Consider the following 25,922-nt stretch of genomic DNA (forward strand, 5'->3'; position numbering starts at 1 on the left):
GTGTGTATGTGTGTGTATATATATGCGTGCTTATAGTGATAAATTATATGGTTATTGATGATTTGTCTATTTTCGGCATATTTGGCATTAGACTTTTTCTCTTTTGCCCTTGTTTATAAGTTGTATATATATACATATATATATATATGTATATGTTTTCTTGTCTGTGTTTGTACCCCCAACATCACTTAACAACTGATGCCGGTGTGTTTACATCCCTGTAACTTAGTGGTTCGGCAAAAGAGATCAATAAAATACTAGGGTTGCAAAGAATAAGTCCTGGGGTCAGTTTGCTCGACTAACAAATAAAAGACTGAAACAAAGAAAAGAATAAAAGAACACTATATTATCCAATGTATTCTTTTCTTATTTTATTTTTAAATCTCTGATCTGTGAGAAATTTAGCTACTTTTTCTAGCAACTCAAGTAACCATAAAAAGTTTTCCTCTCTTTCCAGTTCCTATAATTTTTATTATGTAGAGTGAATGTATGTATGTATCTGTATATGTATATATGTATGTATGCTTGTTTTCCTCCCATATTCCACTTAACTCTTTAGGTTATTATATCTTTGTGAGTTTTCCATTATATCATATTTTTAAAGCGATTATTCTGAATTTATAATAATACTTTCATCAGTTCTTTATTATCATTATTATTATTATTATTATTATTATATTATTATTATTATTATATTAATATTCTTTTTTTTTTATTCCCTAGTCAGCATAACTGATTCATTTACTTGATGTCTAACAAAGTTCTTTTCTGCTTTATTTCTTTTGTAACGATTAACTTTCATGTCGGAAAGTACAAAAAAAAAGAAAAAAATAATCACACAAACATCCGTGCACACACACACACACACACACACACACAAACACACAAAAACCTCTGCATGTACATGCTGACAAACAAACACACACACACACACACACACAAACACACAAAAACCTCTGCATGTACATGCTGACAAACAAACACACACACACACACACTTACACATGTGTGCAGACGCACATGGCACCCCCCCCCCCACTCTTTTTGAGAATATTTCTAGCTTTCCATTTCGGCTTCATTAGCTTAAAATTGAATTGAGTCTTCTCTCAGCCTAGAAAATATATAGACATTATAGAAGATCCTGGATTCTAAAAGCCAAACCTGTTTAGCAGGATGTTCTTGTGGCACTGGCTTGGCTACTCTTATCTTTAACAGCACAATTTCCTTCTTTCAAAACCATGGTAACTTAATGCTAACATTGAATGTATAGCAGAGTGCACTGGTCTTATTCACATTGTAATTCTTGCCGGCATTGTGTGTGAAAGGAGGAGGAGGTGGAGGTGGTGGTGGTGGTGGTAGTGATGACAGTGGTGGCAGCAGTAGCAGTGGATGGTGGTGGTGGTGGGAGAGAGAGAGGAAGAGGTGCAAGGAGAAATAACCAGGAGCACCTTAACAGCAGCTGTAAGTGTAGACATACACGTCAACACAATGCATAAATCCTTCTCTGTGGGACTAATTGTATTTTACTGGTAACAATAGAAAGTGTGAAGTCACATTTTCTAGATAGACTGAAAACAACTATGATAAGAACAACAACAATAACTCTTACCACCACCACCACCACCACCACTACCACCACTTCTACTACTATTGCCACTACCATTAATCTATTACAACTTTACAACTATACATTGTATATACTTTGGTGTACTTATAGAGAGCTTAGATTAAATGTGTTGAAGGGATAGAAAAAAAAATTGATGTTAGATAGATAGATAGACAGATAGATAGACAGATAGATAGATAGATAGATAGATAGATAGATAGATAGATAGATAGATAGATAGATAGATAGATAGATAGGTGGGTGGGTGGATGGATGGATGGATGGATAGATAGACAGACAGACAGACAGACAGATAGATAGATAGACAGATAGATGGATAGACAGATAGATAGATAGATAGATAGACAGATAGATGGATAGACAGAAAGATAGATGGATAGACAGAAAGATAGATAGATAGATAGATAGATAGATAGACATAGATGGATAGACAGATAGATAGATAGATGGATAGACAGATAGACAGACAGATAGACAGATAGACAGACAGATAGATAGATAGACCGACAGATAGATAGAGAGAGAGATAGATGGTTAAAAGGTGACAGATACGGGATACGGAATGAAATACATGTACAAAATCAGTGGGAGAGGAAAGAAAGAAAAAGTGTGATCTGATGTTCTTTCCAATATTTTAATTATTACATTATGATCTTAGATAGATCATATGAAACAACACTGTATTATTTTGAAACACTTTAAAATCAAGTAATGATGTTTCATTCTAACCATTCTTTTTTTTTTTTTTTGACATTTCATTTGGTCTGTCCTCCCCCCCCCTGCTCCTCCCACAATTATCATCATCATCATCATTATTGACTCTCATCCTTTCTGGGTCAATAAAATATGTATCCGTTGATCATTGGGGGCTGATGTAATCAATGAGCTTCCTCCTCTAAAATTGCTGGTTTTGTGCCTAGGTTGGAACCTATTATTTTAAATCAGGCAGCAAGCTGGCAGAATTGTTAGCATGCCAGGTGAAACGCTTCATGGCATTTCGTCCGTCTTTACGTTCCGAGTTCAAATTCTGCTGGGGTTGATTTTTGCCTTTCATCCTTTTTTTAGGGTCGATTTAATCGACTTATATCCTGCCCTGAATTTCCTGGCCTTGTGCCAAAAATTTGAAGCAATTACTACTACTACTACTACTACTACTATTAAAGTGGCGAGCTGGCAGAATTGTTAGCATACTGGGCGAAATACTTAGAGCTATTTCGTCCATCACTACGTTCTGGGTTCAAATTCCACAGAGGTTGACTTATCCTTTCATTCTTTTGGATGTTGATAAATTAAGTACCAGTGAAACACTGGGGTCAAGGTAATTGACTAATCCCCTCCCCACAAATTTGAGGCCTTGTGCCTCCAGTAGAAAGGATTATTATTATTATTATTATTATTATTGAGTGAGAGAACAGTGCATGCCATCAAAGTGACACTGGGGTAAAATATACGAAGTCCAGTATATCCATTATGACTACCCGTCTGATAAGAGTACACTAGGCACATGCACCACAACCATATGTGTGCGACATGGTGATTTCATATCAAGATAAACAGCACATGACCTTGCAGGTGGGGCCCAGTTAGAATTTTCTTCGGGTCGAGTAATCCATCCCACTCAAAAGGTCCCTGAATAAGAGTTGTTAAGGATGTTGAACAAAACATCCATGTTTGCAGAGGTGAATTATTCAAACCCCAAAGAATCCCTCTCAACACACAGCTATGATGCCCGTGGTCAGAGATGCACATATTGTCAGCCACTAAGAGATATGCTCAACTAGTTAAGGTCAAACAACTGACAAGCAAATCTGTGGTATTGAGCAGAATATTTGGTGTAGCCCATCTTTTATACCAAGACAAAACAATGTACATGATAACACTTCCAATCAGTTAAGATCAGAAGCCACAAGAGTCACTGCCTGGTTCTGCATCAGGGTATTTTTATTATTATTATTATTATTATTATTATTATTACACTTACTATTATTATTATAATTATTATTATTACTATTATTATTATTATTATTATTATTATTGAGTGAGAGAACAGTGCATGCCATCAAAGTGACACTGGGGTAAAATATACGAAGCCCAATATACCCATCATGACTACCCGTCTGATAAGGGTACACCAGGCACATGCATCACAACCATATGTGCGCGACATGGTGATCTCATATCAAGATAAACAGCACATGACCTTGCAGGTGGGGCCCAGTTAGAATTTTCTTCAGGTTGAGTAGCCCATCCCGCTCAAACGGTCCCTGAATAAGGGTTGTTTAAGGATGTTGAAAGAACCACCCATGTTTCCAGAGGTGAATTATTCAAACCCCAAAGAATCCCTCTCAACACACAGCTATGATGCCCGTGGTCAGAGATGCACATATTGTCAGCCACTAAGAGATATGCTCAACTAGTTAAGGTCAAACAACTGACAAGCAAATCTGTGGTATTGAGCAGAATATTTGGTGTAGCCCATCTTTTATACCAAGACAAAACAATGTACATGATAACACTTCCAATCAGTTAAGATCAGAAGCCACAAGAGTCACTGCCTGGTTCTGCATCAGGGTATTTTTATTATTATTATTATTATTATTATTATTATTATTATTATTATTATTACACTTACTATTATTATTATAATTATTATTATTACTATTATTATTATTATTATTATTATTATTGAGTGAGAGAGCAGTGCATGCCATCAAAGTGACACTGGGGTAAAATATACGAAGCCCAATATACCCATCATGACTACCCGTCTGATAAGGGTACACCAGGCACATGCATCACAACCATATGTGCGCGACATGGTGATCTCATATCAAGATAAACAGCACATGACCTTGCAGGTGGGGCCCAGTTAGAATTTTCTTCAGGTTGAGTAGCCCATCCCGCTCAAACGGTCCCTGAATAAGGGTTGTTTAAGGATGTTGAAAGAACCACCCATGTTTCCAGAGGTGAATTATTCAACCCCCAAAGAATCCCTCTCAACACATGGCTATGATGCTCCCCCACTACTTCTGCTCGTGATCAGAGATGCACATATCGTCAGCCACTAAGGGACATGCTCAACTGGTTAAGGTCAAACAACTGACAAGCAAATCTGTGGTATTGAGCAGAATATTTGCTGTAGCCCATCTTTTATACCAAGACAAATATTATTATTATTATTATTATTATTATTATTATTATTATTATTATTATTATTATTCCATTTTTATTAGGCTTTTATCAGGCTTATTTGAACAAGAGATATATCTTTGGCTGGTGATGAGGGTTTTATTATCCACGCTGCAATTCGATGTGAAAATTATATTGCAGATATACATCATGCATAAAAGGTACTGCAGGCAAGGGTTAAGATAATGACAAATGTAAACCTGTTTGTTTAACCTCTAAATGTAGTTTGCTATACTTTGATAAGATGCTTATTATTTATGAGGGCATGAGGAAAAGAGGGGTTTGGGATGGGGAGAAAGAGAGATTACTTGTTCATCTTGTTATAGTGTTTGCAAGTAAAGGATTAGTTTATATTTAAAGGAAGCTAAAACATGGGGATTTTGTGTGTTTGAAGCTTCTGTGATGTGGTTTCAAATTGTTTTTCTGGTGCCGGTGTCACGTTAAAAGCCCTGGTGCTAGTGCCATGTAAAAATCACTGGTGTTGGTGTCATTTTAAAAAGCAACCAGTACACTCTGTAAAGTGGTTGGCATTAGGAAGGGCACCCAGCTGTAGAAACCAAACCAAAACAGATTATGGAGCCTGGTGTGGCCCCTGGCCAAGCCAGCTCCTGTCATGCCATCCCCACCCATGCCAGCATGGACAACGGATGTTGAATGATAATGATGATGTCTTGGTGGGGTGGCAGTGCCTGTGTCTCTTCACAGAGCTTCCAAAACTGGTGAGAGGGAATGAAGAAGGTACCGTCAACCCAAAGTCCTAGCCTGAATGCTTGCAACAGAATAGACTCTGTTAAAGGTACTTAAAATATTTGGACAAAATGCTTTGTTATATTTAGTTACAGTTTATGTGTTTTAAGCTTCTGTGATTTAGCTTGAAACTGTTTTTCTAATTCAAAAACTACTCATTTAGTAGGACCCACAACAATGTTTTCCAATGGACAGTACTTTGGCCATTCATTTTTAACCCTTTAGCATTTAGACTGACCATATCCGGTGCAAATATTCTACCTTTTTTTTTTAATGCTCAAACTGGCTATATCTGGCCTCTCACACCTACCCTGAAGTGCCATTCTAAAAATAAACAATCACATCATCGAAATCTCAAAGCTACAAAGCAATGTATGATAAATTCAAAACAATGTGAATAAAAAAGCCTTACATTTAATAGAGTAATCTGAATGCTAAAGGGTTTAAAATCCCTAAAACTTGGACACTTTTCAGTTAATCCAATCTACTGGGTCATAATTGGTTTGGTACCTTTTAGGGATGCAGTTTTCTGTTGTTTATTGATGTTTTTTATTTTATTTTTCTTGAATCCAAGGCCTCATAAAGCAGGTTACCTGGTTTCCATGCTGGGTAAGTGACTGAGGTCACATCATTCTCCTGGAAAGGATGCTAGTCCATTGTAGGGTTATACATTTACAGCTTGTGGTAGTGGTGATGGTCCCTAGTCTTAAGACACATCAAATATGGTACTCAGGTTCATCCTTCTCTAGATTACGATTGCTTAACCTCTATATCTGCTCTGATCGCTAAGTCTATATTATCCAGTGTGTCCTACTTTGAGAATGGTAGGGTGAGATTTGGATGTTGTTTCTAGCATGCATTTATAAAACTGATAGTGACACTCCATTGGTTATGATGAGGAGGGTTCCACTTGATCCAATCAACAGATCAGCCTGCTCATGAAATTAACATGCAAGTGGCTGAGTACTCCACAGACATGTGTACCCTTAACCCTTCCATTACTGTATTTCTGTTGAGATGCTCTGTGTTTCTTTCAATTAATTTTAAATATAAGAAAGAATTTAGTAAAATAACTTAGTTATTATTTAGCTAGTGTTAGGAACATAAATTGTAACTAAGGTTTGGTGGAAGATTTTAATTCAAAACTTATGAAAACAAGACATTTGTACTCAGAGCCAGAGCTGGTTTCAGCTGGGTTGGTAACAAAAGGGTTAATGTAGTTCTCATGGAGGTTCAGCGTGACACAGAATGTGACAAGGCTGGCCCTTTGAAACGCCACTAAGCATTTTGTCCAGTATGCTAATGATTCTGCTAGTTTGTTACTTTAATGATGATGATGATGATGATGATGATAATGATAATAATAACAATAATAATAACAATAATAATAATAACAATAATAACAATGCTTTCAAATTTTGGCTGAAGGCCAGCAATTCCATGGGAGGGATAAGTTGATTAGATCGACTTCAAAATGCTCAACCGGTTCTTATTTTATTGACCCCGAAAGGATGAAAGGCAAAGTCAACCATGGTGGAATTTGAACTCTGAATGTGACGACAGACAGAATGCTGCTTAGCATTTTGTTCAACGTGCTAATGATTTTGTTAGCTTGCCACCTTATTAGTTATAATAATAACGATAATTATTTCTGGCTTAAGTGCAAAGCTAGCAATTTTTTGAGGGGAATTAATTAGTTGATACCATTGACCCCAATGTTCAACTGGTACTTTATTTTATTAACCCTGGCAGGATGATGGTAAAGTTGATGTTGGCAGAATTTGAACTCAGAGTATAAAGAGCTGGAACAAATATCACAAATCATTTTCCCCAATGCTTGAACAATTCTACCAAATCACCACCACCACCACCACTGCCACAATAATGATAATAATAATAATAATAATAATAATGATGATAATAATGATGGTTCTTTAAAAGATCAGAAAATCTAGATGACTGCAGTGAGCTGAAAATGATACACGTTAATTAACTGCTATAAAATATTAATAGTCTCTTTTCTTTTTATTTAAAAAAAATTTTTATATATTTTTTTTTTGTAATATCTAGGCGGATATGCTGAGCATAGATCAATAACATCTATAGTAGAAATGTTGACATAACAGGAATCAATGGAATTGGTGTGGTGGAAGCAGTCACATTTGATATATTATTCTCTACTAGAAATCACTTGACTATTAAGTTTTATTATATTTATACTAAGGGAAGGAGGCCTAGTAAAGAGTGAGAAATGGTATTTGGTATTGTCCTTTCAACTTAAATCCTGTTGATGTGGTTTCAATTTTGACTTTTTGTGTAAGGTAAAAATATCTAAAGTAAGTACCATTTGTATATGAGGGATTGCTGAAAAGTTTCTGGGCTTTAAGGGTATTGTGAAAGGCCTGGCTTGAGGCCCAACCTTCTGAGTTCTTTTATGGAGCTTAGAAAAACTGAAGGACTGCTTCAATAAGTGTGCGAATCTGAGAAGGGGAAGATGTTGAATAAAATCGTAATTAACTGATTCTCCAGTATTTTCTTTTATCCAAAGCCAAGAACTTTTCAGCACCTCCTTGTGTGTGCGTGTGTGTGTGTATGTATGTATTTCTTCAACCATTCCCTTCCAGTCATTTCAATATGTGACCCCATGTGCATCGTTGGCAATTTTCTTTCTCCGTCTTCCCATCTTTGGACTTTTTCTATATTTCTGATGAAGAGCTCCGCTCGAAACGTGAAATCCTCTTTCTTTTCTTTCCTTTCCTGAGTGTCCAATAACACTGTATTTATTTCACATACTTGCGTTGTTGTTTTTTCTTACTTGTTCATGTTTGGATTGACTATATATGTGTCTGTATGTGTGTGTGTGTGTATGTATATATATATACATTGGCGTTAGGAAGGGCATCCAGCCGTAGAAACACTGCCAGATCTGACTGGGCCTGATGCAGCCTTCCGGCTTCACAGACCCCAGTTGAATCGTCCAACCCATGCTAGCATGGAAAACAGATGCTAAATGATGATGATGATTATATATATATATATATATATATATATATATATATATTATATATATATATATATACACACACACATACATACATACATATATGAGGGGTGGTGGTGAAAAGTTCCTGACTTCAAGAGTATCGCGAAAGGTCTGCTTGGAGGCCCAACCTTCTGAGTTTTTTTTATGGGGCTTAGAAAAACTGAAAGATGACCACAACAAGTGTGTGAATCTGAGAGGGGAATATGTTGAATGAAATCATAATCAACTGATCCTCCTGTATTTTCTTTTACCCAAAACCAGGGACTTTTCAGCACCCCCTTATACAGAAGCTGATACGTGTGACTGACAAAATGTTTTCCACTAGGTGCAAGCATGGCTGTGTGGTTAACAAGCTTACTTTGCAACCATGTTTGTTACTAGTTCAGTCCTACTGTACAGCACCTTGGGCAAGTGTTTTTTGTTATAGCCTCTATATGCCTTGTGAGTGAATTTGTTAGATAGAAAAAAATTTGTTTGTCTCCACACCACTTGAAAAACCTGTGTTGGTTTGTTTACATCCCCATAACTTGGCATTTTCGCAAAAAGAGACCAATAAGTGTCAGAGTTAAAAATAAATAAGTGCTGGGATTGATTTATTTGCTTAAACCATTCAAGTTGGTGCCCCAGAATGGTCACAGTCCAATAACTGAAATGGGTAAAAGATAAAAGATTAGTTAATGTATCTAATCAAAAATAATCACATTAGGATGCTTATTAATTAATAATGCATAATGGCAATAGGGCTAAGTTGCTGGACTGCTGTCTGGACAGTGGATGGTGTTGTAACTCCTGATGGAGTTGTAGGAGCACTGTTGTGATATTTGGCAGGTATCATTTCAGACTAGGTGGAACACAGCTGATATCTTCCAGATAGTAAGAGAGAAAAAAGGTGAATTAATTATCTCCGCCTTAGCGAAGGTGGAAGTATTGTTTTCAGCTGTGTTTGTTTGTTTGTTTGTCCGTGGACAAGATATCTCAAGAACCACTGGATGGATTCAGATGAAACTTTCAGGAATGTTTGGCCTTGTAGCTGGCACAAACTGATTAGAATTGGGGATCAATCCAGTACAGGACAAGGATTCTGGATTATTTTTCCGGTCTTTCTTACTTAATTTTTGAAAGTGGTCAGGTTCATTTTCAGTTTTCTCGTATGTGAGAGCAGTCGCGTTTATTTCAGATATTCTCATTTTAAAAATCATCTCTGGCTAATCATTGAGAGGACATTGGTGTTGCCTTGGTGGAGGTTTGCACTCTCTGAGTGATCTTGTTTTAATATTGGACTTATACTTAAGGTGGTGAGTTGGCAGAGTTGTTACTGCACTGGGTAAAACGTTTAGTGTCATTTTGTCTATATGTTCTGAGTTCAAATGCCACAGATGTCGACTTTGCTTTTCGTTCTTACAAAGTTGATAAAATAAATACCAGTTGAGCACTGGGGTCAATGTAATCAATTTAACCCTTCTCCCTGAAATTTCTGGCCTTGTTCCAAAATTTGAAACCAGTAATGGACTTGTACTTATTGATTGACACCTGAAAGGATGAAAGATAAAGTTGACCTCCGTAGGATTTGAACTCAAAACACCAGGAGCTGGAACAGACACTCCTAGCCCATTCTATCCAGTGCTGTAAAGATTCGACTTACTGATCAGATTGTTATAAATTCAAATCCTTACAACACTGATTGTGTTGAGCTAGGCACATATAATTCTGTGTTTGCTTCGGTTTGTTTAATATAAAAACAAACAAGGGAAAAGGTAGGAAGCAGGGGTGGGGGGAATGTCTGTTACTTCTTCATAGCTGAGTTGTTAGGTTAGATGAAAAGCATCCACGTGTAAAACCTATTGCTCCAACAACATCAACAATACAATCCTACCTATACAAGTATGGAAGTATGGCTTCCCATTGTTTACTGAAAGTGAGTATTGATTTCGGTTGACAAGACACAAGAGTTGATTTGTTGCTACCGTTGTTGTTGTTGTTGTTGTTGTGTTGTTTTTCTAGAGAAGAGGAATAATTGATTAACTTAAATCCAATATATTTACCAGTGGTGATACGAGAAGATTAAAATGAACCCTGGATGGATCTAAAACTCAGCAGCAGTAAAATAATGCACTAGACCACAGTAAAGAATCCTGTCTCAGTTTTCCATAGTTCTTGTCTCTAATCAAAAGGAATGATTCATTATTGTCCACTTCTCTTTTTTAAAATGAATTGAGTTGCTTATTAATTAATACTGCATAATGGCTATGAGATTAATACAGTCATAGATACAGGCATGGCTGTGTGGTTGAGAAGCTTGTTTTGTAACCATGTGGTTTTGGGTTCATTCCCAGTGTACAGTAAGTTTTTTTTTTTTCTACTCTAAGCACATGGCCCAAAATTTTTGGGGGTAGGGGACCAGTTGATTAGATTGACCCCAGTACACAACTGGTACTTAATTTATCAACTTCAAAAAGATGAAAGGCAAAGTTGACCTCGGCGGAATTTGAACTTAGAACATAAAGACAGACGAAATACCTATTTCTTTACTACCCACAAGGGGTTAAACACGGAGAGGACAAACAAGGACGGACAAACGGATTAAGTCGATTATACTGACTATACTGCGTAACTGGTACATATTTAATTGACCCTGAAAGGATGAGAGGCAAATCAACCTCGGCGGAATTTGAACTCAGAATGTAGCTGGCTGATGAAATACCGCTAAGCATTTTGCCCGGCGTGGTAAAGTTTCTGCCAGCTTGCCGCCTTACAGCAAGTTTTTAGTACTAAAACTCTGGGCCGACCAATGCCTTGTAAGTGAATTTGGCAGATGAAAACTGTGTGGAAACCCACCATTATATATTTATATATCTATCATCATCATCATCATTGTTTAACATTCACCTTCCATTCTAGCATGGGTGGGACTATATTTTCTTTTATTTGTTTCAGTCATTTAATTGTGGCCATGCTGGAGCACCGCCTTTAGTCCAGCAAATCGACCCCAGGACTTATTCTTTGTAAGCCTAGTACTTATTCTATTGGCCTCTTTTGCCAAGCCACTAAGTTACATGGATGTAAACACACCAGCATCAGTTGTCAAGTGATGGTGGGGAGACAAACACAGACACACAATCATACACACACACAAATACATGTTTATATACATATATACAACAGGCTTCTTTCAGTTTCCGTCTACCAAATCCACTCACAAGGCTTTGGTCGGCCCAGGGCTATAGTAGAAGATGTTAAATGATGATGATGATGACTTTGAATGAATCATGCATTCTCTCATAGCTTTGAGATGTCAATGATGTGATTGCATATTTTCAGAATGACATTGTAGGGTAAGTGTGAGAGGCCAAATCTAGTCAGTTTGGACTTAAAACAGGTAGAACATTTTGGCCTGATATGGCATGCTTAATGCTGAAGGTTAATATGAAGATTTTGCTTCTATTTCTAGCATACCGAATGACCAATTTGGATGTTTCTTTGGCTTGCATATTATGACAATACTATCAATGAAATATCTGTTTTTATGTTTCTATTTAGTATCAGTTTTTTCATAGATCAAATATCTAAATTATATGGAATAATCTGTTTTTTTTCTTCTCTTTTTCATTCTTTTGGTGTTAGGCAACTCATATATCTTATATGATAGCTCTGTTAATCAGATGCAAATACACCTCAAGATACTGCTGGGGTGGGGGTGGGAGGAATGCAATTCTCAGGCTACATTATGCACATTGTGTGTGTGTGTGTATGTGTGTGTGTGTGTGTGAGTGTCTTTGTGTTTATGTTTGTACCTCACCACTGCTTGACAACCAGTGTTGGTTTGTTTATGTCTCTGTAACTTAGTAGCAGTTTGGCATAAGAGAACAATAGAATAAGTACCAGGATGCTGCCCTGGGGCACTGCCTTGAAGGGTTTAGTCAAACAAATTGACAACCACCTTGAGCACCTTTTTGAGCTCCATGTGTCTAACACATGTGGGCATGCCTACAAAGTCAGAAAACAGCACAGCTCCCATGACTTTCAGAAACATTTTTTCATACTCAGAGTTGCTGAAGCATGGAACAAACTACTTGCATCAATTGTTAGTTGCTGAGACATTGCATCCTTTAAAACCTCCATGCTTCTTGAAATTTGCCATAGGAAGGGCATCCAGCTGTAGAAATTCTGCCAGATCAGATTGGAGCCTGGTGTAGCCATCTGGTTTGCCAGTCCTCAGTCAAATCGTCCAACCCATGCCAGCATGGAAAGCGGACGTTAAATGATGATGATGATGACTACACCTTATATCCCCCCCTCCATACGCATGCACACATGTATATCATGAATCATGCACTGTTCACTTTCCTGACTTTCGTACATAATTCTATGTACTGTACATGCACCTTTGATGAGATGTAGTGAATCTGAGCACTATACACAATAATTTCATTATTATTATTATTATTATTATTATTATTATTATTATTATTATTGTTATTATTATTATGAGATTTTGTCGTTAAAATTTATGGGCAATTAATTGGTTCTACTTCTACAGTACACAAAATATCTTAACAATTTTTTTAATACAATTCCTAATAATATTTAATTATAAAATTACAATAGGACTTTCTTAAACATTGAATGGCTACAGGAGTCCACCTGAGTGAAACAGAAATCTTAGGGGTCCATAGGAAAAAAAGTGGTTGAGAACCAGTGGCATATTGCCTCTGTTTTGTTTCAGTGAAATTGAACAAGGTAGATATAGGCAGTTGATGTAGTTTAATTTCCTGGGAATTATAAAAGTGATTGAGAAATATTTCTACTTGTTGCAGAGTGGTGAGTAGAACGTGGTGGCATTGTTGTTGTTGTTGGTGGTGGTGTTGCAGATATGAGTTGATGGATGGAAGGGTTATGTTGAGATCAAATGGAAGGTGATATAAATTCATTGATGTGAAAGAAACAGGAAAGAAATCCACTCTATGGTTTAAACATAGTGACAAAAAAAGAGAAAAAAGTGTTCTGAGAAAACAAATAAACTGGAATCTGCATGTTTTTATGGTTCCCATGGGAATTAAAGGAACAATAGAAAAGTAAAGGAGTTGCAACTGGGGATTGAGAACCAGTTCATGGACCTCACTTCTGGGACAGTGTAGAATCTGTTTTACTCTCTTTTACTTGTTTCAGTCATTTGACTGTGGCCATGCTGGAGTACCGCCTTTAGTCGAGCATACTTTGTAAAAGAGACTGATAAAATAAGTCCTCGCATCGATTTGTTCAACTAAAACTCCTTAAGATATGAAACAAATAAAAGAATACACATACACACACACACTCATACATATATACATATACATACATACTTATACACATACACACACGTGTATATATATATATATATATATATATATATATATATAGGTACAGACATGGCTGTGTGATAAGTAGCTTGCTTACCAACCACATGGTCCGAGGTTCAGTCCCACTACATGGCCCTTGGGCAAGTGTCTTCTACTATAGCCTCAGGCCGACCAAACCCTTGTGAGTGGAAACTGAAAAGAAGCCTGTCATGTGTGTATATATATATATATAGGTACAGACATGGCTGTGTGATAAGTAGCTTGCTTACCAACCACATGGTCCGAGGTTCAGTCCCACTACATGGCCCTTGGGCAAGTGTCTTCTACTATAGCCTCAGGCCGACCAAACCCTTGTGAGTGGAAACTGAAAAGAAGCCTGTCATGTGTGTATATATATATATATATATAATATATATATATATATATATATATATATATATATATATATATATATAGGTACAGACATGGCTGTGTGATAAGTAGCTTGCTTACCAACCACATGGTCCGAGGTTCAGTCCCACTACATGGCACCTTGGGCAAGTGTCTTCTACTATAGCCTCAGGCCGACCAAACCCTTGTGAGTGGAAACTGAAAAGAAGCCTGTCATGTGTGTATATATATATATATATATATATATATATGTATATGTTTGTGTGTCTGTGTTTGTCCCCCCACCATTGTTTAACAACCACTGTTGGTGTGTCTGTGTCTCCGTAACTTAGCAGTTCAGCAAAAGAGACCGATAGAATAAGTACTAGGTTTACGAAAAATAAGCCCTCAGTTTGATTTATTCGACTAAAGGCGGTGCTCCTGCATGGCCACAGTTAAATGACTGAAACGAGTAAAAGTACAAAGGAATATATATATATATATATATATATATATTTATATAAGCTTTTTGTTTCAAAGTCACTTAAATTAAAACTTAGCTTCAAAATTTCATGTTAAATTAAGTTGCAAACAACAGTTTAATAATAAGAAAATTATTTTTAATAATTGTTTCATTATTTTCAAAATTATTTGAAATAAAGGCAGAGTATTTTCAACAAAAATATAGTAACAAATGGTTTGAGTGTAGTTTGAGTTGAACTACACTCAAAAGGCTATGGGCATGTTCTTTGTTCCTCATACTAAAATAGGAAAATCTCTCAGTTAAAGCTAATGATAGTTAAATATCTTTTTGAAAATGGCTTTGCTGAAAAGTCTGTTTCCTCCTTTGTTTGTCTACTTTATCAGAAAATGTTCTGTTTTCCTTTTCGGTTAAGTGTTTGTTTGGACGATCTCTCAACTACATCTCTGCTCTGCTCTGGGACTCACATTAATAACTGTGTAGCTTGCCACATTTTACTCTAATCTTTGGTTCCACATTGGTCTGCTGGTTCCTGTTGTTTTGTTATGTTCCACTGTCCACCACTACTGCTTCCGTTAGCTAGCTCCTCACCTCACCGCTACACTTCACAACCTCACACCATTTGTCTTTTAAAGACTGTTCTGCCATTATGGTTACTTGTAGCAATACTTATTGTGCTTATGGCACTCAAATTGTGTTAGAATTTGTAAAGGAGAAACTGGTGCTTGTATTATATTAGCATTTATATAAATATATAAATATACAAATATATAAATGTATATATTTAGTTTTTTTTTTGTATTTTTTATTTCTTTAATATCCTGTTTGTAAAAACAATTGTTTCTTCATTGTAATTCCATTAAGTGCCAGGATTTGGAACATGTTTTCCAGTTCTGCTCACTGGACTTGTTACACTATGTCTACTAGTTAGGAAGATAAAAATATATAATATATACATACATTTATATATAAAAGAGAAAAGGAAAAAAGAAAAAATCCTAAATATACTCTATATCTTTAATGAATCCACGATGGAAATCTACCATTCTAAGGTCGGTATTTGCATGTTATTAATGATTTTTCGCTGTTGCCATCTTCCAAAGCTGGAACTTTTTTAGCTATAGATTTTTCTCTATAGAATTTCATTAAAAGTATCAGAATTTTTTTTTTCTCCCTCTTCATAATTTAAGTTTTCCTATTAAAATAGATCAAAAGATTAAATTCTTGAAAATACTTAAATCAGAGCCGGGAAATTGAATATTCTAAGATAAATCTAAAACTCTACATAAAATCATGAAAAATGTTAGTCTTTATTATTATTATTATTATTATTAAATTTCGTCTTTATATCTTCTTTACGAAAAAATAAAAACTAATTGCATTTTATTTTGCTGATTTTTAAAAATGATGCTGGTGGTGGTGGTGGTGATGATGATGAAGATGGTGATGGTGGTGATGGCAACATTGATGATTGTAGTGACATTGGTGATAATAATGATGATGATGATGATGATGGTATAGTAATGATGGTGATAATCATAGTGATGGTGGTAGTGTGATGATGATGGTGGTGGTTGTGATGATGATGTTGATGACAATGATAATGATGATGATGATGATGGTGATGGTGATGATATTTTGTTGTTGTTGTTACTGCAATTCTTTGTCTTATTGATGATACCAAAAAGTTGAGGGCTCTAATGGAAGTAATTTATCTGATTCAAAGAAAGTATATTTAATTGAAATAAAATTTTTTTTTTTGCTTTCTTTCTCCATAATCTATATAGTTTGAAAGATCTTTTGAAAACAATTTTTGTTAAATTATATTGTTGCTATAATTGTTAGTATAAAGTTTTGCAATGGCTAATGTTATTAAAACAGTTCCTTTTAAAAGAATATTTCAGAAAAAGTAACCTGTTTGTAGGTTACGAATAATCTTCATTTATCTTGAATCGTTCATCTGTGTGTGTGTGTGTGTGTTGTGCACACACACACACACACACACACACACACATATATATATATATAATATATATATATATATATATATATATATATATACATATATATACATATATATATACATACATACATACATACATAACATATATATATATATATATTATCAATCAGTGATATTTGGTGCATGAATGTGAGGTGTGCAGTGTATACCTAAGATGTATAAAAAATACAAATAGTAAATCAAGACTTTTATAGAAATCTTTAATTTTTATGGGAGACAGCTGGAAAGCGAGTACATATGTCTTATATATAGCCGCCTTCAATTATATAGTTTTGATTCTTAACATTGCATGCACTAAAAAAAATAAGTACCAAGAGTTTCCCTGGCATATATATATGCATATGTATATATGTATATGCATATGTGTGTGTGTGTGTTTACTTAAATCAAAATAATACTGGTAAAAAAAACAACCCAAAAACTACTTGTATAAAAGCAAAATTACGCTGTTTTCGTTATCTATATTTATGCTAAAGTAGTTTTGATAACATCAAAACAAATGGCGATAAACTCCAAAGCAAAACCAAACCATGTTATATTCCTATTTATCTATGTAACTTATTTAGTTGTGATTTGATTTCTTAGACTCAGCTCACACTTTATCAAATCTTCACTTTTCTTTACTAGATTCGTAGCATTCGGTTTAAATAGTGGTGCTGTCCAATTTTTTTTTTTTTGTGTGTGTTTGCTCTCCTTCAATTTTGTAATGATTGTAGGAAAACTATTTATAAATATATTATCCACAAATTTTAAATAAATCAGTAAAAAACAACACAGTCAGATTTCAATAATAATAATAATAATAATAATAATAATAATGATAATAATAAATATAATAAGATAATCTATCTATTGCCAGAGGAGCAGAAAGAATGTACAAAGAAATCAACGGGGAACTGCTAATCTGCTATATATGTATATATATTCTTTTATTTGTTTCAGTCATTTGACTGTGGCCATGCTGGAACATCACCTTTAGTTGAACAAATCGACCTCAGGACTTATTCTTTGTAAGCCTTGTACTTATTCTGTTGGTCTCTTTTGCCGAACTGCTAAGTTATGGGGACGTAAACACACCAACATCAGTTGTCAAGCGATGGTGGGGGGACAAACACAAACACATGCACGCGCATGCACACAACAGGCTTCCTTCAGTTTCCATCTACCAAATTCACTCACGAGGCTTTGGTTGGCCTGAGGCTATAGTAGAAGACACTTGCCCAAGGTGCCACGCTTTGGGACTGAACCCAGAACCATGTGTTTGGTAAGCAAGCTACTTACCACACAATCTGAAAGGTATAGTATTACATATCCTTCACAGCTGTGGATAATATACCTATTCTGTTGACAGATATACAAGTACATCTTTTTCCTGGCTTATGGTCTCTTAGACGACTCACACACACACACACACACCACACACACACACACACATAGACAGACAGATAGTTAGATAGATAGATAGATAGATAGATAGATAGATAGATAGATAGATAGATAGATAGATAGATAGATAGATAGATAGATAGTCACAAAAACTTCTCAGCTGCATAAAGCTTATGTGCAGTGGATATATTTATGGATAGCATAACTGTGTGGTAAGAAGCTTGTATCTCAGCCTACATTTGCTCTACATAGACATATTATACCTTTTTGGAATCAGGATAATCCTAGCATTGAAAATCTGCCCTTCATTTGGTTCTTGAACATCCAGCATTGGGATTGGGTCTGGATGATGATTTGTTATATGCTAACAGTTGAAAATTAAAATTTTAAAAGAATTTCAAAAATTTGTGAACTTAGAAATTTTTCATTTAAACTGCATTAAAAATAATACCATATTGGTGGGGTACCAATAAATACTTTATTATTATTGCTCTCTTTAGTATTGGGCCTCAGGCCCAATTAGCCCTCCACCGGAGCTAGCTGAAAATTCCACACAGAGTGTGGCTTTTAAGCTAGTATTTTATGTATGGCAAAATCTTATTTAATCATATGTTAAAAATTACAAAGGCAGCAAAGGTTTACAGTGCATTATTTGTTAAAGCTCTCTGTGCTCTGAGTTCAAATTCTGCTGAGGTCAACTTTGCCTTTCATTCCTTCAGGATTGATAAATATATCACTTACAAAGCACTGGTATTGATCCCTCTCTCTCTCTCTCTCTCTCTCTCCTTCCTCCTCCTCTCTCCTCCCCTCTCTCTCCCTCTCTCTGAATTGTCGGTAGCTGGTCAAGTGGTGCTCGTTTGTCCTTTATCTTTTACTTGTTTCGGTCATTAGACTGTGGCCATGCTGGAGCACTGCCCTGAATAATTGTAGCCTAACCAAATGAATCAACCCCAGTCCTTTCTGTTTACTTTTCTAAGCCTGGTGTTATTTGTCAAACTGCTGAGTTACAGGGATGTAAACACACCAACACTGGTTGTCAAAGCGGTGGTGGGACACAATCATAAGCATAAAGAAACACACGTGTATATATATATATATATATATATATATATGTATGTATGTATGTATGTATGTACGTATGTATGTATGTATGTATATATATATGTATGTATGTATATATATATGCGTGTGTGTGTGTGTGTGTGTATATATTCTTTTGTTATTTGTGTCTGTGTTTGTCCCCCCACCATCACTTGACAACTGATGTTGCTGTGTTTACGTCCCTGTAACTTAACAGTTTGGCAAAAAGAGACTGATAGAATAAGTACTAGGCTTACAAAGAATAAGTCCTGGGGTATGCACCTACAACAATCTTCTTTCAACTTCTGTCTACCAAATCCACCCACAAGGCTCTGGTTGGTCTGAGTCTATAGTAGAAGACATCTGCCCAAGGTACCATGGTGTGAGACTGAACCTGAAACCATTTTGTTGGGAGGCAAGCTTCTTACCACACAGCCATACCTGTGCACTCCTCTGCACAAAAAAAAAAGAAGAAAAAAAAACGGAAATGCCTGCAAAAAAAGTCACTTGGTATTCTTCCATGGGAATATACCTGACAGCCCGTGTGTCAGGGGAGTCACTATAGTTTAGACATCGACCAACTCAGTGATGCAAGGAAGAAAATTAAAGATTATGGCAGCTAAGACTTATTGTTCAGTTTGGGTTTTTCCGTCTAAGTTATACATAACTTGGTGTTGGCTTCTTTCCTTCTCCCCCACTCTCTCTCTGTCTTTCTCTCATTCAGTTTACCGTCTTACTATCCAGTGTCTGTATTTATATATAATACGCAGAGATGCAATAATATCACATTTATATTAAAGAAATAAAACACCAAATTGAAATTTTTTTTTTTTTCCGCCACCAAACACAATACAAAAAGTAGATTTTGTTTCTCAATTGAATGTCTTTGTGTTTTAGTGGCTAAAGAACATGGTCTGTTTTCTTAACATAATGGAGCAAATAGCTATTAAGGTAAAAAAAGATGAAACACTTTTTATAGGCAATTTAAGATCATTAGGTCCAAATGTTTAAGTTATTGATGTTTCATATAGCGTGCGCGCACACGCACACACACACACACACACATACATACATACATACATATATACATATATATATATATATATGAGTGTGTGTGTGTTTGTATATTGGGTTATAAAAATGGTACCATTCAGAATTGTGTGGTTTTATTTGTATGTTTATATATATATATTCGCTTTTTGCCTTTTACTTTGTTTTATTCCTGAGAATTGTCGGCTGACACTCCGGTTTCTCTGTTTAACACTTCAGTTCCACCATCTGTTACCAACATAGTGTCTATTCTTTTATTTGTAGACATGTTCTATTGCTTACAAGGTGTTACTGAATGGAAACCAAGTGAATAAAGGGTGTGTAGCTATAGCGCATTACTCTGCTGTTTCACTACCAAAGCTACATTCTTTTTATCTTTTCCCCCCACTGTCTTAATACATACATACATACATATATATATACACACACCCACACACACACATGTGTGTGTGTATATATATATATATATGATGATGATGATGATATATATATATATATATATATATATTCACATATGTATATACATATATATATATACACACATATATATATATACACACATATATATATACATACACACATATATATATATATATTTGTATATATAAGTTAATGTGTAAAATTTCTAGAACTGTATGACAACACTAGAATCACCATAATCAATAGGCAATATTTCTTCTTGCAAATATACATCTGTTATTCCAACATGTTAGATTTGAAAATTAAAGGATTTTGTAGATTTTTCTTTTTTTTCTGTATTCTTAGCCTTTTGTCTGTTAGTTGATTGTTTTATTTTTTTTCATCTTTATGAATACAAGACATCAGAATGTTTCAAAGACAGCCTAAATACAATGGTAAATTGATGCTAAAATAAATTTCTGTCTGTCTGTTTGCCTGTCTGTCTGTCTCTTTCTATCTCTCTCCCTCTCTCACACACACACACACACACATGCACACATACACAGATATGAATTAAAAGTCATAACTATTGATCGTTTTCTTAACCAATGATTGCTTAACTTTTGGTTACTCTTAACCACTGACTTCACTTATGGTCATGTGCTTAAGAAGCTTGCTTTGCAACTGCATGGCTTTTGGTTCAGTCCCAACCAATGCAGGACACATGAGGCAACTGTCTTTTTCTGTAACCTCATGCTGAGCAATGCTTTGTGAACTAATATGGTAGACAGAAGCTGCACAGAAGCTCATTGTGTGTATGTGTTTGTGTGTATGTATATTTTATATATATATATATATATATTTTATCTAGTTTCAGCTCACGAGCTGTGGCCATGCTAGGGCACTGCCATTCAAATATCAGTGCCCCTTTGAACATAAAACAAAAAGAACATTTTGGCAGTGTAAGACAAGTTTAAATGCTAAAGGATTAATTCACTTCAGTACAACAAAATCAATGATTCTTTCTTTAAATCTATTCTGGCTTATGTGCCAGAGAAACGATATGTTAAAGGTTAGAATTTATATATACTATTTTAGTTGTGGTGGTGTGTAGTCAATTGGTTAAAATACTGGACTCATGATCATAAAATTGTGGTTTCAATTCCAAGATTGGGTGGTGCAATGTGTCGTGTCCTTCAGCAAAACACTTCATTTCACATTGCTCCAGTCCACTCAGCAAGCAAAAATGAGTAATTCTTCGATGGACTGGTGTCCCATCCAGGAGAATATACACACCTCAGAATCTGGGAAACTGGCCCTCTGAGTCTATATGACTTTGGAAGGAGCTTTTTACTCTAACCAAATGACCACGAGGTACTTTCTGGATTTCTCCACTTTTCATATGATGTGGTATCCATATTTTATTTTTACTGATCAATAGAAAGAGGTAGTGAGAACTGATTTGCAATATGATTAGCATGTTACATCACCAATAAAAATTTAATCAGTGCAGTGCAGGTTAATGGTAATTAATGCATAGTTTTTATCATTGCAAAGAATAGCATTATGAAAGGAAGTTGGTATGATGCATGGAAAGATGAGTTTTGGTATTTTGGGCAAAGTCTTTTTTTTTAAATATAAAGTGTGTTGGAATTTATTATTTAATAAAGGAAGCTACTTATTTATTAGTTTGGAGTATATAATTTTTAGTTAAAGGAAGTCTGCACTGTCTAGGAAATTCTTATAAATTCCAATTTTAATATTTTTTTTTTATCAGAATGTGGTTTTCAAGAATCCTTTAGCATTGAAGATTTCAACTACATGATTTAGTCTCAAAAATAATTTTTATTCACTGAAACACTGTCATCTTCCATTATGAGATAGCATTTTTAACATCTCTTTTTATATTTCTAGAAATGGAAAAAAAAGTTGCCCAAATATTTGCAATGCTATTTTCTACAGACATATTAATGAACCATTTCTACAAAGTATAAGTTTAATAATTCAGCATCAGTCAAATTATATGATTCCAATATCCTTGGAATCTTCTGATATATGTGTGTGTGTCTCTCTCTCCCTTTCTCCCTCTCTCTCCCCCCCATCTCCCCCCCTCTCTATCTCTCTCCACACGCACGCGCACAATAAACTAAGATATATGAGTAAGTTAAGTTATAATTCCTGAATTTCTTCATAAATTCTAATATTGTCTTTGAATGTTTGGCATTCTAAATTTATTTACTGAGTGACCGAATACTATTAGATGAATAAAAGAAAATTTGGTGTAAAATATCAGACAAATTACACAAATTGGAAATCGATTGTGTAAATATTATTTAGTAACTAGCAGAAAACCACGCAGAGGTTGGTCTTTCTACTAGTGTTGTAAATAAAGTTTAAGCCTTTAAATGCACTTCTTATTTCTTCAATGAAGAGTTCTTCTCAAGATACCAGAACTTGCCTCTTGTCTCAGGCAAGCAAGCCTACCTTATTTAACAATAGTGTTTGGTGTTCATTGCCAACAGAGGCCGCTAGAAGTTTCTCTGGATTCTAGTTCTTTATTTTTTATAGAAAAGAGACTTGTTTACAGACAATAAATACACAAATACAGATAATATATTAGACCTGAATTCAACAATATAGATTCTGTGACAGCTGGAGATCTATGCTGCATACCTGTCTTCTTTCCATTGCTTCGTATGAGGCAGATTAAAGGCAGGTAGGCAGGTCAACCTTAGAAGAAAATCTCAGATGACTGAATCAATAAGAGCTGGTTGGAAAGTTCATATTCTCTTATTGGCACAACACTGTATGATCACAGCCAAGATACTTAACTCTCAATAAGTCTTCTCTAACTAGCTCCAATTAGGAACTGATTAATCAGATAGTTAGATTATAGATGTCAGCAACTACAGCTCTGTAAAATTGCCAGTTGTTTCATTTTTAAAAAAAATTCTGCACCCTTTTCAAGCCTAGCCTGGCTCATGGACCCGGTTTCCTGGTTTCTGTGGCATATGTGTTCCCCCCAGCTGGTCGGGACGCCAGTCCATCGCAGCGTTACTCCAGAAACAGAGAGTGAGAGAAAGTTGGAGTGAAAGAGTACAACAGGGGTTATCACCACCCCCTGCCGGAGCCTCGTGAAGCTTTAGGTGTTTTTGCTCAATAAACACACACAGCACCCGGTCTGGGAATCGAAACCGCGATCCTCTGACCGTGAGTCTGCTGCTTTAACCACTGGGCCATTGCGCCTCCACAATTGTTTCATTAGGCTTACAGTTTTAAGCCTTACCCTTTAACATTTAAACCAATGATATTCGGCCCAAATATTCTACCTGTTTTATGCTCATACCAGCCAGATCTGGCCTATCACACTTACCCTGTGATGTCATTCTAAAAATCAACAATCATATCATTGAAATGTTGAAGCTACAAGATAAATTCATGATTAATTCAAAACAATGTGACTAAATGAGCATTACCTTTCATAGAACAATCTGAATGCCGAAGAATTAAAGTGTTCCTGTAAGTGAACTCAAAAAGGTTGGGTGTCATGAATATCATCTATACATTACTCTGTACTCTTTTACTTGTTTCAATCATTTGACTGGCCATGCTGGAGTACTGCCTTTAGTCGAGCAAATCAACCCCAGGACTTCTTCTTTGTAAGCCGAGTACTTATTCTATTGGTCTCTTTTGCCAAACTGCTAACATATCAGCATTGGTTGTCAAACGATGTTTGGGGGGACAAACACAGACACACAAACATATACACACACATATGACAGGCTTCTTTCAGTTTCCATCTACCAAATCCACTCACAAGACTTTGGTCAGCCCGAGGCTATAGTAGAAGACACTTGCCCAAGGTGCCATGCAGTGGGACTGAACTCGGAACCATGTGGTTGGTAAGCAAGCTACTTACCACACAGCCACTCCTAATCCAGGTTTGAATGGTTTGACAGGAACTGACAAACCGGAAGATGGTATCAAGCTCTATTGTCTGCCTTGGCATGATTTCTACAGCTCGATACCTTTCCTAATGCCAACCATTTTACAGAGTGTACTGGGTGCTTTTTACATAGCATCAGCAGCAGTGAGGTCAGCCAAGTAACTTGCAAGACAAAACCCTCTCAAATGAAGTGGAGAGTAGTATAAATGAGATTGTTTTTGTGTATTTATTGTCTGTAAACAAGTCCCTTTTCTACAAAAAATAAAGAATTAGAATCCAGAGAAACTTCTAGTGGCCTGTATTGGCAGTGAACACCAAACACTATCATTAAATAAGATAGGCTTGGTTGCCTGAGACAAGAGGTAAGTTCTGATGATATTTCATGAAGAACCTTTCATTGAATACATATGAAGTGCATTCAAAGACTTAAACTTTATTTACAATATTAGCAGAAAAACCAACCTCTGGGTAGTTTTCTTCTAGTCATTAAATAATATTTACACAATTGATTCCCAATTTGTGTAATTTTTCTGATATTTTACATCTAATTTTCTTTTATTTATCTAACAGTATTTGCTCTTGCAGTAGAGAAGAAACATAGCTCCCTGAGGTGGGGAAAGAAAATGGTAACATGGAAATGTATATAATGAAGTGAATTGAAGATTGGAGAGGATGAATGGGTGGATAAGTTTGCAAAATTGCCAAAGCAGAGTGGGAGATGGAGGGTGGGAGGAATGAGATACCCCTTATTTGTAAACTAGTTAAAGGTTAGCAGCAAGAAGGACATACAGTTGTAAAACAATGTCTCGATAATATATACATCTAACCCATGCTAGGATGGAAGATGGACATAAAACAAATGAACAAATATGTGTTAGTTTTACCATCTACTTTCCCCATTTTTAATTGGGTTTTTTGATGAGGGAGATTTTTTCTGTGGCCAGATGCTCTCCCTATCATCAACCTTTGCCTGTTTCCAAGCAACGTAATGTTTCCTCGAGTCTTGTGCAAATGAGCAGCAGCTGGTGAGAACGCTTGGTGCAGCATTTCTGCCTAGTTGTAAACACAATACATCTATAAAGCATGTCTGCCAATGATATGCTTTCCGTGATGTATTTGCATTAAGCATGATACACAAACGTACACACATACATCCACGCATGCACATGCACACACATGTGCACATGTATGATAAATTTATTTTAGCTTTCCTATATCTCCTCTCTCTCTCTCTCTCTCTCTC

The 25,922-nt window shown here is 35.7% G+C and overlaps 1 protein-coding gene across 5 annotated transcripts in view; it reads left to right on the top strand.

The window, feature by feature from the left end:
• LOC115216354 overlaps window positions 1-25,922 on the top strand; it is a 396,571-nt gene that overhangs the window by 137,219 nt on the left and 233,430 nt on the right. Inside the window, exon 1 of one of the 5 annotated variants that reach the window (XM_029785605.2) lies at window positions 15,645-15,847. The exons of the other annotated variants lie outside the window; for them this stretch is intronic. The gene's annotated coding sequence lies outside the window, so the exon portion shown is untranslated. Of the gene's footprint in view, window positions 1-15,644; window positions 15,848-25,922 lie in introns of those variants that run through there. 5 annotated transcript variants of the gene reach the window in all.

Source organism: Octopus sinensis, linkage group LG10, assembly GCF_006345805.1.
Source record: "Octopus sinensis linkage group LG10, ASM634580v1, whole genome shotgun sequence".
NCBI classification, from domain to species: Eukaryota; Metazoa; Mollusca; class Cephalopoda; order Octopoda; family Octopodidae; genus Octopus; species Octopus sinensis.